General features: G+C 42.0%; 1 protein-coding gene across 1 annotated transcript in view; it reads right to left on the reverse strand.

Moving 5' to 3' along the window:
* The window catches only part of luzp1 (leucine zipper protein 1), a 50334-nt gene that overhangs the window by 27408 nt on the left and 10702 nt on the right, over positions 1 to 12224 (reverse strand). Inside the window, exon 2 of the mRNA XM_056393216.1 lies at positions 3834 to 3892. The gene's annotated coding sequence lies outside the window, so the exon portion shown is untranslated. The remainder of the gene's footprint in view (positions 1 to 3833; positions 3893 to 12224) is intronic.

The following is a 12224-nucleotide window of genomic DNA, read 5'->3' on the forward strand; positions in this document are numbered from 1 at the left end:
GAAGGAATGTGTGTGTGTGTGTGTGTGTGTGTGTGTGTGTGTGTGTGTGTGTCACTGTTTCACACCGATAAGAGAACATGAAAACATCACAACATGATGACACTTGTTAAAGTCAACACTGGGTAACTAACAATCTGCGCTTGTGTGAATAAGTATGAGTCAGGCTGAGAAAGAATGAGGCGAGGCAGAAAGACAAAAACTCAAGAGAGGGCTAAAAAAAACAGAGAAGATAAAGATAAAGAATTTTGTCTTTTATTGATTAATTACCTGCGCCTAAAGAGGTCATGTTTTATATTATGTTTTTTTGCCCCTTTGTCTGTGGGATATCTCAAAACTAACTCAAAATTTCAATGACATCTGGCGGCAAGTTCAGCCAAAGGATTTAAAAAAAAAAAAAAAAAAAAAAAAAAAAATGTCTAAACATTGCAAGACTGAGTATTTTTGAAGATATTCAACATTTTCTCATAAGGTAGAAAATATGGTAAATGTAACCAGAGATTGTCTATAACTATATGTATTTAATGCAGATCTAAATTTTAAAATAATCTATTTTTTTTTTAATTAATTCTAACAAATTGGAGTATTGCCTTGGTAGATGTATGCAAACTCTCAGTGTTTTCTACCTTAATTTAGACTATGCTCACACTCTCTCAACCAAACATTTCCCAACGTAATGCTTCATTTCCAGTCAGAAGATAAGAAGAGCGACAGACAGTGTCTGCAGCATCCGCAGAGTGCCACTGGCAGAGAGTGTCCGACACGCTGAGCAAAGTGTGAGAAATGTAACTATGCACCAGGTGTGACAGAGCACACGAATGCATTAACAGGCTTATCAGACTGCTGAGGTGAGATTTATGGTGAAAACTCATCCCAGATGGACCGGGTCAAGAGACGTAAAGGAACTAACTGTAAATCAAGCAATAGTCTGTGACTACCAGGAACATAACACAGGATAGAAATCATGTAGTAAACTATGTGGTCAATGACATTGCCATTTGAATGTACTAGTGTTTGCTTTTTTAATAATGATTCTCATGATTGAAGAAAGTACTTTAGTGTGAAACTGAACTGAAGGTCAGCAATTATGTGTTTTGCCATTTTCTTCAGCTGAGGTCAAGGAAACAACAACAACGGTGCCCTATTACTATTCATTTTGTTTCCTCACATTCTCTATTTCTCTCCTCTTTACCACCAGTTTGTCTTTGTCATCCCCCTTTCATGTGACCTCTACATAACACCCCCCCACCCCCGTCTCTGCTGCTACATTCCTCCTGTTTCCTTCCCTTGCACTTCATCCTCATTCCCCTGACGCCTTCCTACATGTCTATGTCCCCTGTACCTGAGAGAGGAGGAGATGACAGCTGATCATCAAACTCTCTGGCGATGAAGGGTTGTGCATTTTAACAGGCCAACCCCCCCACCCACCACCACCACACACTGTCAATTCATAGACACATCAATAGCTCTTAACATACAGCCCTTCCACCTTCTGCCTGGCTGCTTGACATCCTGCTCATTCATCGGTTTCCCATCCTAGCACAGAGTATGCACACACACACACACACACACACACACACAGCTTGGTTGGCAGAGTTTGGCAATGCTTCATCAGCCTGAGCCTTGGCATTAGCTGCATGCTGCGGCTGAATGGAGACCTCAGTGGCTCTCTGATGAGGAAGAAAGAGAGAGAGAGAGAGACAGAGACAGAGAGAGAGAGTGGCGTAGCAGCAGAAAAGCTTCGATGAAGCAAGTGTGTGATAACGTGAGGTAAGCAAAGAAAGACAGAGAGAAAAACAGATGAGGAAGAGAGAGAGAGAGACAGGCAGAGAGGTGAGATGAGGGGAGTGACTCCACAGAATGCAGAGCAGGTAGCTGCCAGAGTGGATTACTGCAGCAGGAATGCAGCACTGGCTGCAGGATGGAAGGAGGGAAGAAGAGACGAGGAGAGCAGGAGAGGTAGCAGGAGGTAAAATGATGAAGCTGTGTATCAGGGGAGAGACACAGACATACTGAATCATACAGTTAGAACGGATTGTCCTATTAAGTAAATAAGGTATTTGGACTGTGTACTATATGTATGTTAAAGCTAGGAAAGAAACTGATGAGCTGAGCTGCTTTATATTTCTAATCAAAGCATTCAAAAACACATGAACTTTTAATATTAAAATTTCATTATAAAATAATCTAATATTAATAGGATACGTGACTTGGATTTTGATATGACCACATCTCCATTTGCTGTGTAACCAATTGATACTGTACAGTAGACTTGAAAGTCAATATTTGTGCAGTTCATGAAGCTGTTTCATTTACAACTTTTTAAACAGCCAATGTTTTTTCCTTGAAGTGACCTCTAGTGCTCAGGAAGCGGGTGACATTGTTTGTTTTCAGCACCAGTGAGAACTAGAATTAGGCAGTTTGCATGAGGAGCAACAGCCAACATGGCTGAACAGACAGTAAGAAATGCGCCAGCACCAGAAACTTCACAAACAAGGAAATCAGCATAAAAAAAAAACAGCCTGGAAACCTATAACAATTAACCTGGCTCCAATTTCTGGCAATCTTTTCATGTAACTTTCAGCAAGGAAAAAGTATAAGCATGTTTTCCCAAAACGTGTAACTATTCCTTTAAGTATGATTCATTCTTAACTGCAATCAATGACGTCCCTTTTTTAAAAAGAATCGAACTCCTGATTATGAGAAACCTAAATATAAGTGGGATGTACGTGCCTTTAGTAGCAGGACACTGACATTAGAAGATCCTTTTCCTGTTTTACTGTCGGTTTTCATGGTCTTTGTTAGTTCCGGGCTATTTAAGATGAATTCAGCTCAAGCAGGATGTGAACTAGCATCTGGAATAATAAATGCATGTAAATGTAGCTCAGTGAAGACGCACAGCACACGCCTTGGCCACACACTGACCTTAAACAGTTGTGTGAGCAGACAGTGACACACATACTGTCTCTGCTGACTAACCTGGCCTGATTACACACACACACACACACGCGCACGCACGCTCGCACACGCACACACACACGCGCACACACACACACACACACACACACACACACACACACACACACACAGCTGCTGTCCCTGAGAGCAGTGTGTGAATGTTTACGTGTATGAGTGCATTGACCCCCATGTTACAGAATATGCACAGTGCAGTATATACACGTGTGCCACTCCTGTGTGACTTCAGGCTACGGGAAAGGAAGTGCGGCGCCGGCGTTTGTGCCCAACAGGAAACAGACTCACAAAGACAAGAGGAGGGGCGGAAGAGGCGAGGAGGAGGAAGAGGAGGGGGAGAGGACGGGAGGAAAAGGTGGGCAAAGGAGGAGGATGAGGAGATGAGGAGATGAGGAGAGGTGGGGGAGTGGAGGAAGAAGAAGTGGGGGGAGAAAGAGAAAATGTTTGCAATTCTGAACATTATCAATAGTTATACTAAGGTATCTCTAGGTTTCAGCATAGTTCATCTGTTGTTGAATGCTAAAGTGATAAATGTCACTATAAAAGCTGGACACGCAGGTAGATAGCTAACCTGGCTCCACAACGGAAGAATATCCCTAAAAATGTGTCCTTAAAGGGGGAGTTACATGTTGTTACTGTTTCTTCAGAGAAAAACAAGCCACGCACAGTGACTTCCTTCGATCTTGTCACATTTCCCAAAAGTCTGAACTTCCTTTTGACCGAGATAAAATGCAGTTGTTTTGAATAAAAACCTGTTATTAATGTAAGACATTTTGATTTGACTTTGCAGACTGTCAGTGACCAACAGACACCCTGAGTACGTGCAGAAACAGAAGCATTATCCAATGAACAGGGAAACTTACATTTTAGATGGATCTTTATGTCTGTGGCACGTTAAGCTCCTCTCCGCAAAGTCTCCATCCTGTGGTTAAAACACACAAGCAGGGCATGAGGTTAGTTAAGTGGACTCACTGGTCATCATAAGATCAAGACACACACACTCATGCCATCTTTCACCATTATTATGTTTGGCAGTTGGCAAGGCCCTGAGCCTGCGGCCGGGCTGACAATGCAGTCACTGTAGGGGAGATCGTTCACAGTCAAGCTAACGGGCTAAAAATGAGCTAACTGCTCAGATATGGGACGCATTCGGAGGCTTTGCCGTAGACTCATGCATGAGCAGACAAGCAGTGTGTTTGGCCACGACAACAGAAGGCCCTATTCAGTTCTTTGGGGAGGCACTGGTACACACACAAACACACACACACGCACCATTATCATAATCATCATCATCCGAGAAGCTCTCATCGTCTTCAAAACATTTGCATGGTTAAACACACACACACACACACACACACACACACACACACACACACACACACACACACACACACACACACACACACACACACACACACACACACACACACACACACACACACACACACACACACACCAACCCAGACTTGGAGCATTCCACTACAGTAGCATTCCATATGTTTGGTTAAGCACAGAGAATCCAGATTTAAGACAGGAGTCTGGACTGAATTTAAAGGATGAGAGAGGGAAGTGGAGGGAGGGGGAGAACTGAAGAAGAAGGGGGGGGGGGCTTAAAGAGACGGGGAACATTCCTGAGAACTATGTATGAGCAGCAACAGGACACTCCGGTGTAGAATTGTGCATTAGGAACGACCATTACATTAAAAAAAACAGTCAAGAATGAACTGTCAGCTTAATCTTTCTCCATACATTAATGAGAAGTCCTTGAGGTGCTCAGAATAATTGAGAGTTTGGGTATCCATGACAACTCAGCAAACTCCATCTGAAGGCTGTGTGATATGTTTGAAAGATCCAGAACAAGTGAGTACATGGACCTTGAGTTGAGATTGTGTTGTCAACTATACATTAGGGTTTTCCTGTAACAGAGGAGGAGGCAATGGGGGAAAAAAACTGGCATAAAGGCATAAGGGGCTGCAGCTAAAGATTATTTTCACTATCAATGAATCTACTGATTATTTAGGCAATTAATCAACTAATTGTTTGGCCTATATAATATGAAAATGAAGCTCATGTATCAAATTTACAAGTGAAGGCAGTTTAGCCTTAAAAATGATTTTAAAGATTAATGGATTGATTAATAGAATCATCAAAACTTGCCGATTCATTTTCTGAAGATTGACTAATCATTTCAGCTCTGAATGAATGTAATAATAAAGTGTCTATTTCATTACCATCTGTAAACTGTTCATAAAGAGGTTTCTCTGTGGACTACATCCAAACGAAGTGAGGATATAGATGCAGGGGACATGCTCACAGACACTTGGATCATGTAAGTAGGTACTGATGGACACAGAGCGTCAGTCTTTTAGTTGCTCCTGCCACTCTCAGCTCCTCCCTGTGTCATCCCTTCTGTTTTGTTCCCACACATCTTTTTCTTCACAGGAAGGACGCAACCCTGCTGGTCTGTGCTCAGCTGCATCATGTTAGATTCATGAAGGCAGCGGCATAACATCAACACACAGGTTTTGCTGAATCATCCGGCATTCTCACGCTACACAACAATGCTTGTGCACTGCACAGAACCAAAAGTGTAATTCTGCTGAGTATAAAAGCAATTTCCTATATGCGGTGCGATCAATAAATAGTTTTAATTAAAACATGCAATTTTACAAATGAGATCCGACACATTCTTTGCAATCCGGACGACGCCAAATATCCTAGTTACCAGAGACCACATGTTTGTCTGTGTTTGTATGTGTTGTTGGGTTGTGTGTGTGAGTGAGTGTGGGTGAGGTGGGGAGGTGGGGGCTCGGAGCTATTCATTCAGACAGTTAGCCAACCCGTAACCATACAAAAGTGAAAACAGCTGTCTCCTTCTCATCCCTCGCTCCCACTCGCGTCCCCTCACGCACACAGCATGTCAGGTTGGGGAGGATTCATTGCGTTACTCAGCAGAACACACTGAAACACTGTGAGGTGGCACTTCCTCCGGGCTCTGTCTCTGTCTCTCAACAACTGGTCGTCAGCTCAGTTAGCACATTTTCCCCAACAGAGAGTGTCATTACTGGCACATTGAACTGAGCTCCACATACACTCATGAACAAAACTTCTAAAATTTAATCTCATAGTGCTGTGCTGTGCTTGAAACCATTCTGATAATAGTATAGGGTTTTTGTTGATATGATATCAAGATATAACAAATGTTTGAAAAAAAAATTTACATATAAAGCAAATAAACTGATGTTCAAAGCATTAACTGTGTTCCACTGTTATGCAGTTCATGAGATCAAACTCAATACAAAATATTTTAATTACATCTTGCCCTAAATCATGAATTTAGACGACAGAGATTTGTTGTCAAGATCACATCATATTATGATTCCACTGAAAGAATACATAGATAATCTGTACTGATATATAATATTTGTTAAATCAAGTGTATTTTTTATTTTAGTCCAAATGAATTCCAGTGTTTTTCACTCGAGTCATTAGAATTTTTTCCCTTCTGTCATGAATGTTAATTTTGTTGTTCTGACATAATATACAGCTTAAAAAGAGATATCCTGTGACACTTAAGTTTCATTTTAACTGTAATGTCACTTGTGTCCTTTTCTTTTCCCAGCAAACACATTAGTATGTTCTGCATTGCACTAAATGAGGAACCAAACTGTTCCTGCACAGTCTGTGCCAATATGTGATGTGATTATCAAGTATCATGCATTTATTATCCCGAACCACAATAAATGTCCAGTCAGTGACTAAATATTAAAAAAAAAAAGAAAAAGCACACAATATACATTATCTGACGTTACAAACACTGATATGTCAAATCCCTGAGGCTGGCCTCTCTTTTCATTCGACATAAACATTTTATCGTGCAGTGTTTATCTTTGAGCACACCTTTATCACACATATCCGATATCAGTAAGATATCAGTGTATGCTTTTGTGCACTTAGGCTTACACTTTCCAAACACAAACGGCATATGTGAGGCCACACACACACATCCGTTTTGGCACTGTGTCTTGCAAGAAATTCTTTATACTGACGCAGGCCGACACCGACAGCACAAGAAAATATAATTCAAGCAGGCACAGATGCTTCTCTAAGTGTCATTTCTATCCACATACTTCTAACTGCCAACCTTGTAACATATTACTTCATTCAAATATAAGTGGCGCAGAAGATATTCACCAGTGTTCCCACGGAGGAGGAACTCTGAATGTGTCCATTAGCTGGTCTGAATGCCAATGTTTCACAGCAAAATGGATGCATTCAAATGTAGCGTGGAGGAAAAAAATTGTGTCAAAAGAAAAGGTTAGAGGAACCACGGTGAGTAAAACAAGAGAGGAAACGAGGGAGAACGAAAGAAGGGGGAAGAGAGAGCTCGTGTTCAATTTCCTCCACTGGAGAACATTTCAAGGCCTGAAACTCCATCCTGGGTTCCACTGGCCAGGCGGGCCTCGTTTGCATGGGAGCCCATTTCCTGTGAGTGATTAGCAGAAGGGAGAGTGTGTGTATATATGTGTGTGTGCGCACTGGGGGCTGCAGTTCAGAGAGGTCTGGGGTTGTTTTGTCTGCTTGGGGAGGAAAGGAATGCCCAAATCAAACACAGTGAACAGGATGCCTAGAGAGAGAGAAAGAGAGAGAGAGAGAGAGGGAGAGAGAGAGAGAGAAGAGGACAAGGAAAAGACACAGATACACAGAGAGGAGAAAGATGGGGAGAGACAGGAAGTAGATCTTCAGAAAGTGGCAGACAGAAGGAGCTAACAAAAGAAAGGCGGAGGGAACGCCATAGCAGAACAGAGCAAGAGATTGATTTTTCATTTGCTGCGGACAGCATTCCTCCTACTGCTATTTGCATTCCAGCACAGTGGCAAGGTGGAGTAAGAATGTCACATGGAAAAACATCCACCTCTTTAACTTCACCGTGAACCTGCAGAACCTGTCCTAATATCTAATGACTTGCAGCCCTCCCTGTTCCACAAACAGCTTTCACACACTACTGCTGACTGCACAGATAGATGAGTGCAGACTATTATTCTTTTATATAACAACAGTAATATGACAACTAGCAATGTCACAGAGCAGCTTTTGTGGGCTTATCCTCTTTAACACGGCTTAACAATATAGACACCTCCTGACATGTGAACTAGGCAAAATGTGATGAGTATTAAAGGTCAAATCCACCATTCAAGTTTGGGAACCAAATGAGATTTCATTAGGATCTGCAGTTTCAAATACACTGGTGTATGTAAACTACCCTAACAAATATTTAGTAATCCCATAGGTAATCCCAATAATTTGAATATTGACTTTTGCAAGGCAAAGAGCAGAGTCAGCTACATAGTAGTAGTGGGGATTTTTTGTCTTGCTCAAGTATAGCAAATCAGCATTTGCTGGCACAGGGGTTTAAATCTGAGGATGCTAACTAAGGCTGAACAAATATCTCCTCAACTATAGGATGGATGGCCATTAAATTCAGTAAAGGTGTTGATGGTCCCCAGAGGATGAATCCTACTGATCCTACTTTGGTGAGCCCCTGCCTTTTCCTGGAGCATCACAACTACTTGGTGACCCCTTCACTTTTCAAGCACCCAAAATTCAAAATCAGTTTGTCCAACACTTTATGACCATCAACCTCATCTGTTAGCTTGCTAACATGCAAAATTAAGATGGCAAACATTGTAAACATCAGCATGTTAATATTGTCATAGTTATTATGTTAGCATACTGACTTCAGCATTTAGCGCAAACCACCGCTGCACTTAAGTGTAGCCTCATGCTAGCATGGCTGTAGACTCCTGGTCTTGTTCATCACATGAGGTGGGAATTTTACTGGCTAATTCGAGTTAAGTATTAACCGAATAAAAATAGATTTAAAATAATGATAATAAGATTGACAATCTAAATTCCTGGTCAAAATTATCTGACATGGATATTGTTGTGTTGTGGGGATTCAGACTCATGGTACCTTGGTACTTAAATCTTTAATCGTTTGCAGCCCTGTACTGTACACATAGTACACAACTTTAAAATAACAAGAAAAAAAAAATCTGCTTGGGTGTACTTTGTCTCTCTTATTTCCCAGCAGTTTCAAAGTTCAGTTTCCAAACACTTCCTTGTGCCGTGCGTGTGAGCTGGACCCTGCCCATGCAGGAGTGAGCCATTCCTTGACTGGCAGAGCAGAATTGATAGGCCCCTATTGTTTCCTTTTAAGGTCAATTGTGTCTCAAATGCCTGGCATGGCTGAGAGTACAGATGCAGCTGGCTGGCAGGAGAGATAAAACACTAATTTAACTGCATTCCTCGGTGCGAGTCCACACCTAGAGAGGGAAAGTGGAAGGGAGGCAGAGAAGGAGATGGAATGACAGAGTGGGTGAGAGTATTTAAGACAAGCAGAGAGAGAGAGAGAGAGAGAGAGAGAGACCAAGTGGGTGGGCGAGAGCTGCTCTTTGCCACGGGCATCGAGCTCTGCTGTACCCTTCTTTGACCAAACAGTCAAAACACACCACCACATGTGGTAGGACTGTTTGTCAAGGATACAATAAGAGAGTATACACATACATACATTTATACATGCCTACCCACACAGAGACCTAAACTACTTTTCACAAGCCATACTGTGTAATTCATCCCATGGCCACAAGTTCACATGTTTGAGTCCTCAGCCAAGTTCGCCTGAGCAGCATACAGCTCACTCTCACAGCAAGTTAGTCTGAATAAAGGCATCAGCTACATTTCTAAAATGTAATGTTTTAAGTGTTCTGCTCCAGAGGGAAGGAGAAGGGGGGGGGGCCCGGATGGCCAGACCGGCTTAGCTTCACAAATAAACCCAGACACGGGGAGAAAGAGAGGGAGCCGGCTGAAGGTTGGATCATAAAATATGCCTGGTATTCCACAATGTTCCACAGTGCACAAATGAGCCACTCAGGGACTCTGGAGTGTTATGGGATTCTTGTGAGGCTCCTGTGTCTGAATGTGTTCACATGCACTCACATATGTACACACACAAACACAACCTAACTGTGGGTGAGCCAGACATTCAATGTTATATGAGGCAGGATGGTGTTATCCAATGATGAGTACACTTTAACCATCACAACTGAGTTAGAAAACACAGAATTAAGACATATAGAAGTTGCCTACCTTTTTTTTTTTTTACTATAATTACTCACCAAAATTTGACTGAGAGAGTCTTTTGTTAACAAGCACCAACGGGTATCGTTAGCTGACTTCTAGCTGTGAATTGGTGCAGAGAGAGGAAGAGAAAAGAAGTAAAGGGCAGATGAAGGGACCACGTGAGGGGAGCTGATGACGTGCTCATTATCTGAGTCGCTCAGTGTGTTTGTCTGCTTCAGTCTAAGCAAATGGGAGAATATGTGTCTGAGCCGATGTGTTGAAGTTAATACAGAGATGTTCCAGTGACTCAGACCATTTTAAACTCAGCCGTGATGTTTAAACAATTAGTCACACAACTAATCAGTCAATCAATCAAGCGAAAATGACTTGACTATTTTTGACTTAATTGGCTTTTTATTTAGCAAAGTGCCGAACATTCTGTGTTTCCTCCTCTTGAACGTAAAGAAGCCAAAGTTCCAAAAAATTGATCACTATATGTTCTCAAACATGACAATGTACCGCTTTTCTTGGGTCTTATTTTGGACTGTTGGCAAGACAAAATAAGACATTTGATGATGTCACCCTGGACTTATCTTTTTTTTTTTTTCAATTAAGTGATTAATTAAAAAAAATTACCCGCAGCTCTAATTCAGAGACATCACATCAAACTGTGGGCATTTCAGCAACTAAACAATTAAGAGACATTATACAAATTAATAAATTAAAATATTAATTAGTGGGACATCCAGGTAGCCAAACAGTTCCCGGAATACTAGATAAGAACAGCTGGGGGCCTTTGTTGCATGCCCAACTCCTCTCCCTCTTCCCTCGTTTACTGTCTGCTTTATACTATCAGATGTCCAATAAAAGCAGAGAGAAAATGCAAGAGTAGATGCAGCTCTACTCAGTCAAAATTCTTCTTCTGCTACTACAAAATAAAACTTGGACATAAAAGGGTTTCATGTCTCTTAAAGTAGAATCTGCACTTTAGCAAGTCTATTTTTGTGGCCACGCCATGGCTTGCATTGTGCTGCTTGACTTCCCCTGGTCGGGACAGCTAGCATGAGAAGGAGCTCCAAAAGCAATGTTGGCATGGAGGGAAAAACCAGCCAACCCAGCCCTCAGCTGCCCTTTACAAAAGGCAGCAGTGCAGAGATCTCCTCCAAAATAAAACCAAAGCAGAGAGAAGAAGGGGAGAAAAAGGGTGGAAAGGAGGGGAACCGAAGCTGAAAATAGCCTAGCAGTCGGGGTCTGCATGCATCAGCACCACAATGATGAAAGCCCCTAAAACCAGACTTGCTAATACATGGATGGATGGATGAATGGAGGGAGGGATGCCTGTGGGAGAAGAAAAACATCTTACTAGTTTAGGTCTAAATAAGGGTAAAAACAAAGGACAAACAGAAAAGAAGGGTACCATCATGAAAACATAGGAAAGTCGAACAAAGGTCACGTACATCAAAATTGTGACAAGTTGTTTAAAGATTATCACCTTTCCTGAACTGTTGCAAAGCTCTCTAAAGGATAAAAACAAGTCAGTTAATAAGTAGAAACAGAAGACAAATCGACAGAGGATGCGAGAAAAACCGAAGAGGGGGGGAAGTGAGCAATCGCCAGGTTGCCATGGCGTCCGAACATTCCTCTCTCAGAGAACATGTATATTTTCTGATCACAAGAAAAATAATCTGCTGGAGGAATTTTATTTTGAGAGCCGCCCTGTAGATCCCAGGCTTAAGGCAGGACAGGCAGGAGTGTGTGGGTGAGTTTTTCAGTCTGTGTGTGTGTAACCCTCACGCAGTCCAGGTGGAAGTAGAAGAGCAAAGACTCCCTGTGCCAGGCAGATCATTTGCAAAGGAAGAGCATGTGAGGATCCGAATCCAGTCTGTTCAAGTCACACATGATCAAAGAACAAACATCTGTACCAACGCACACACAGTGCACACACATGGCTACGCTGTACATCAGCAAAGACGGTTTCTGAATGCTACTTTTGAAGATATTGACACAGGTACCCCAAGCTCAAAGTCCATCTTTTTTTCTTCCTCAACTTCTCAGCAGTCTGTTCCTTTAATTTTAGTCCCTTCTCTGTTGAGCTGAGAGAAGAGGAGGGCTGCTGCTGGTGTACGTTTCAT

Source organism: Seriola aureovittata, chromosome 13 (genome assembly GCF_021018895.1).
Source record: "Seriola aureovittata isolate HTS-2021-v1 ecotype China chromosome 13, ASM2101889v1, whole genome shotgun sequence".
Classification (NCBI taxonomy): domain Eukaryota; kingdom Metazoa; phylum Chordata; class Actinopteri; order Carangiformes; family Carangidae; genus Seriola; species Seriola aureovittata.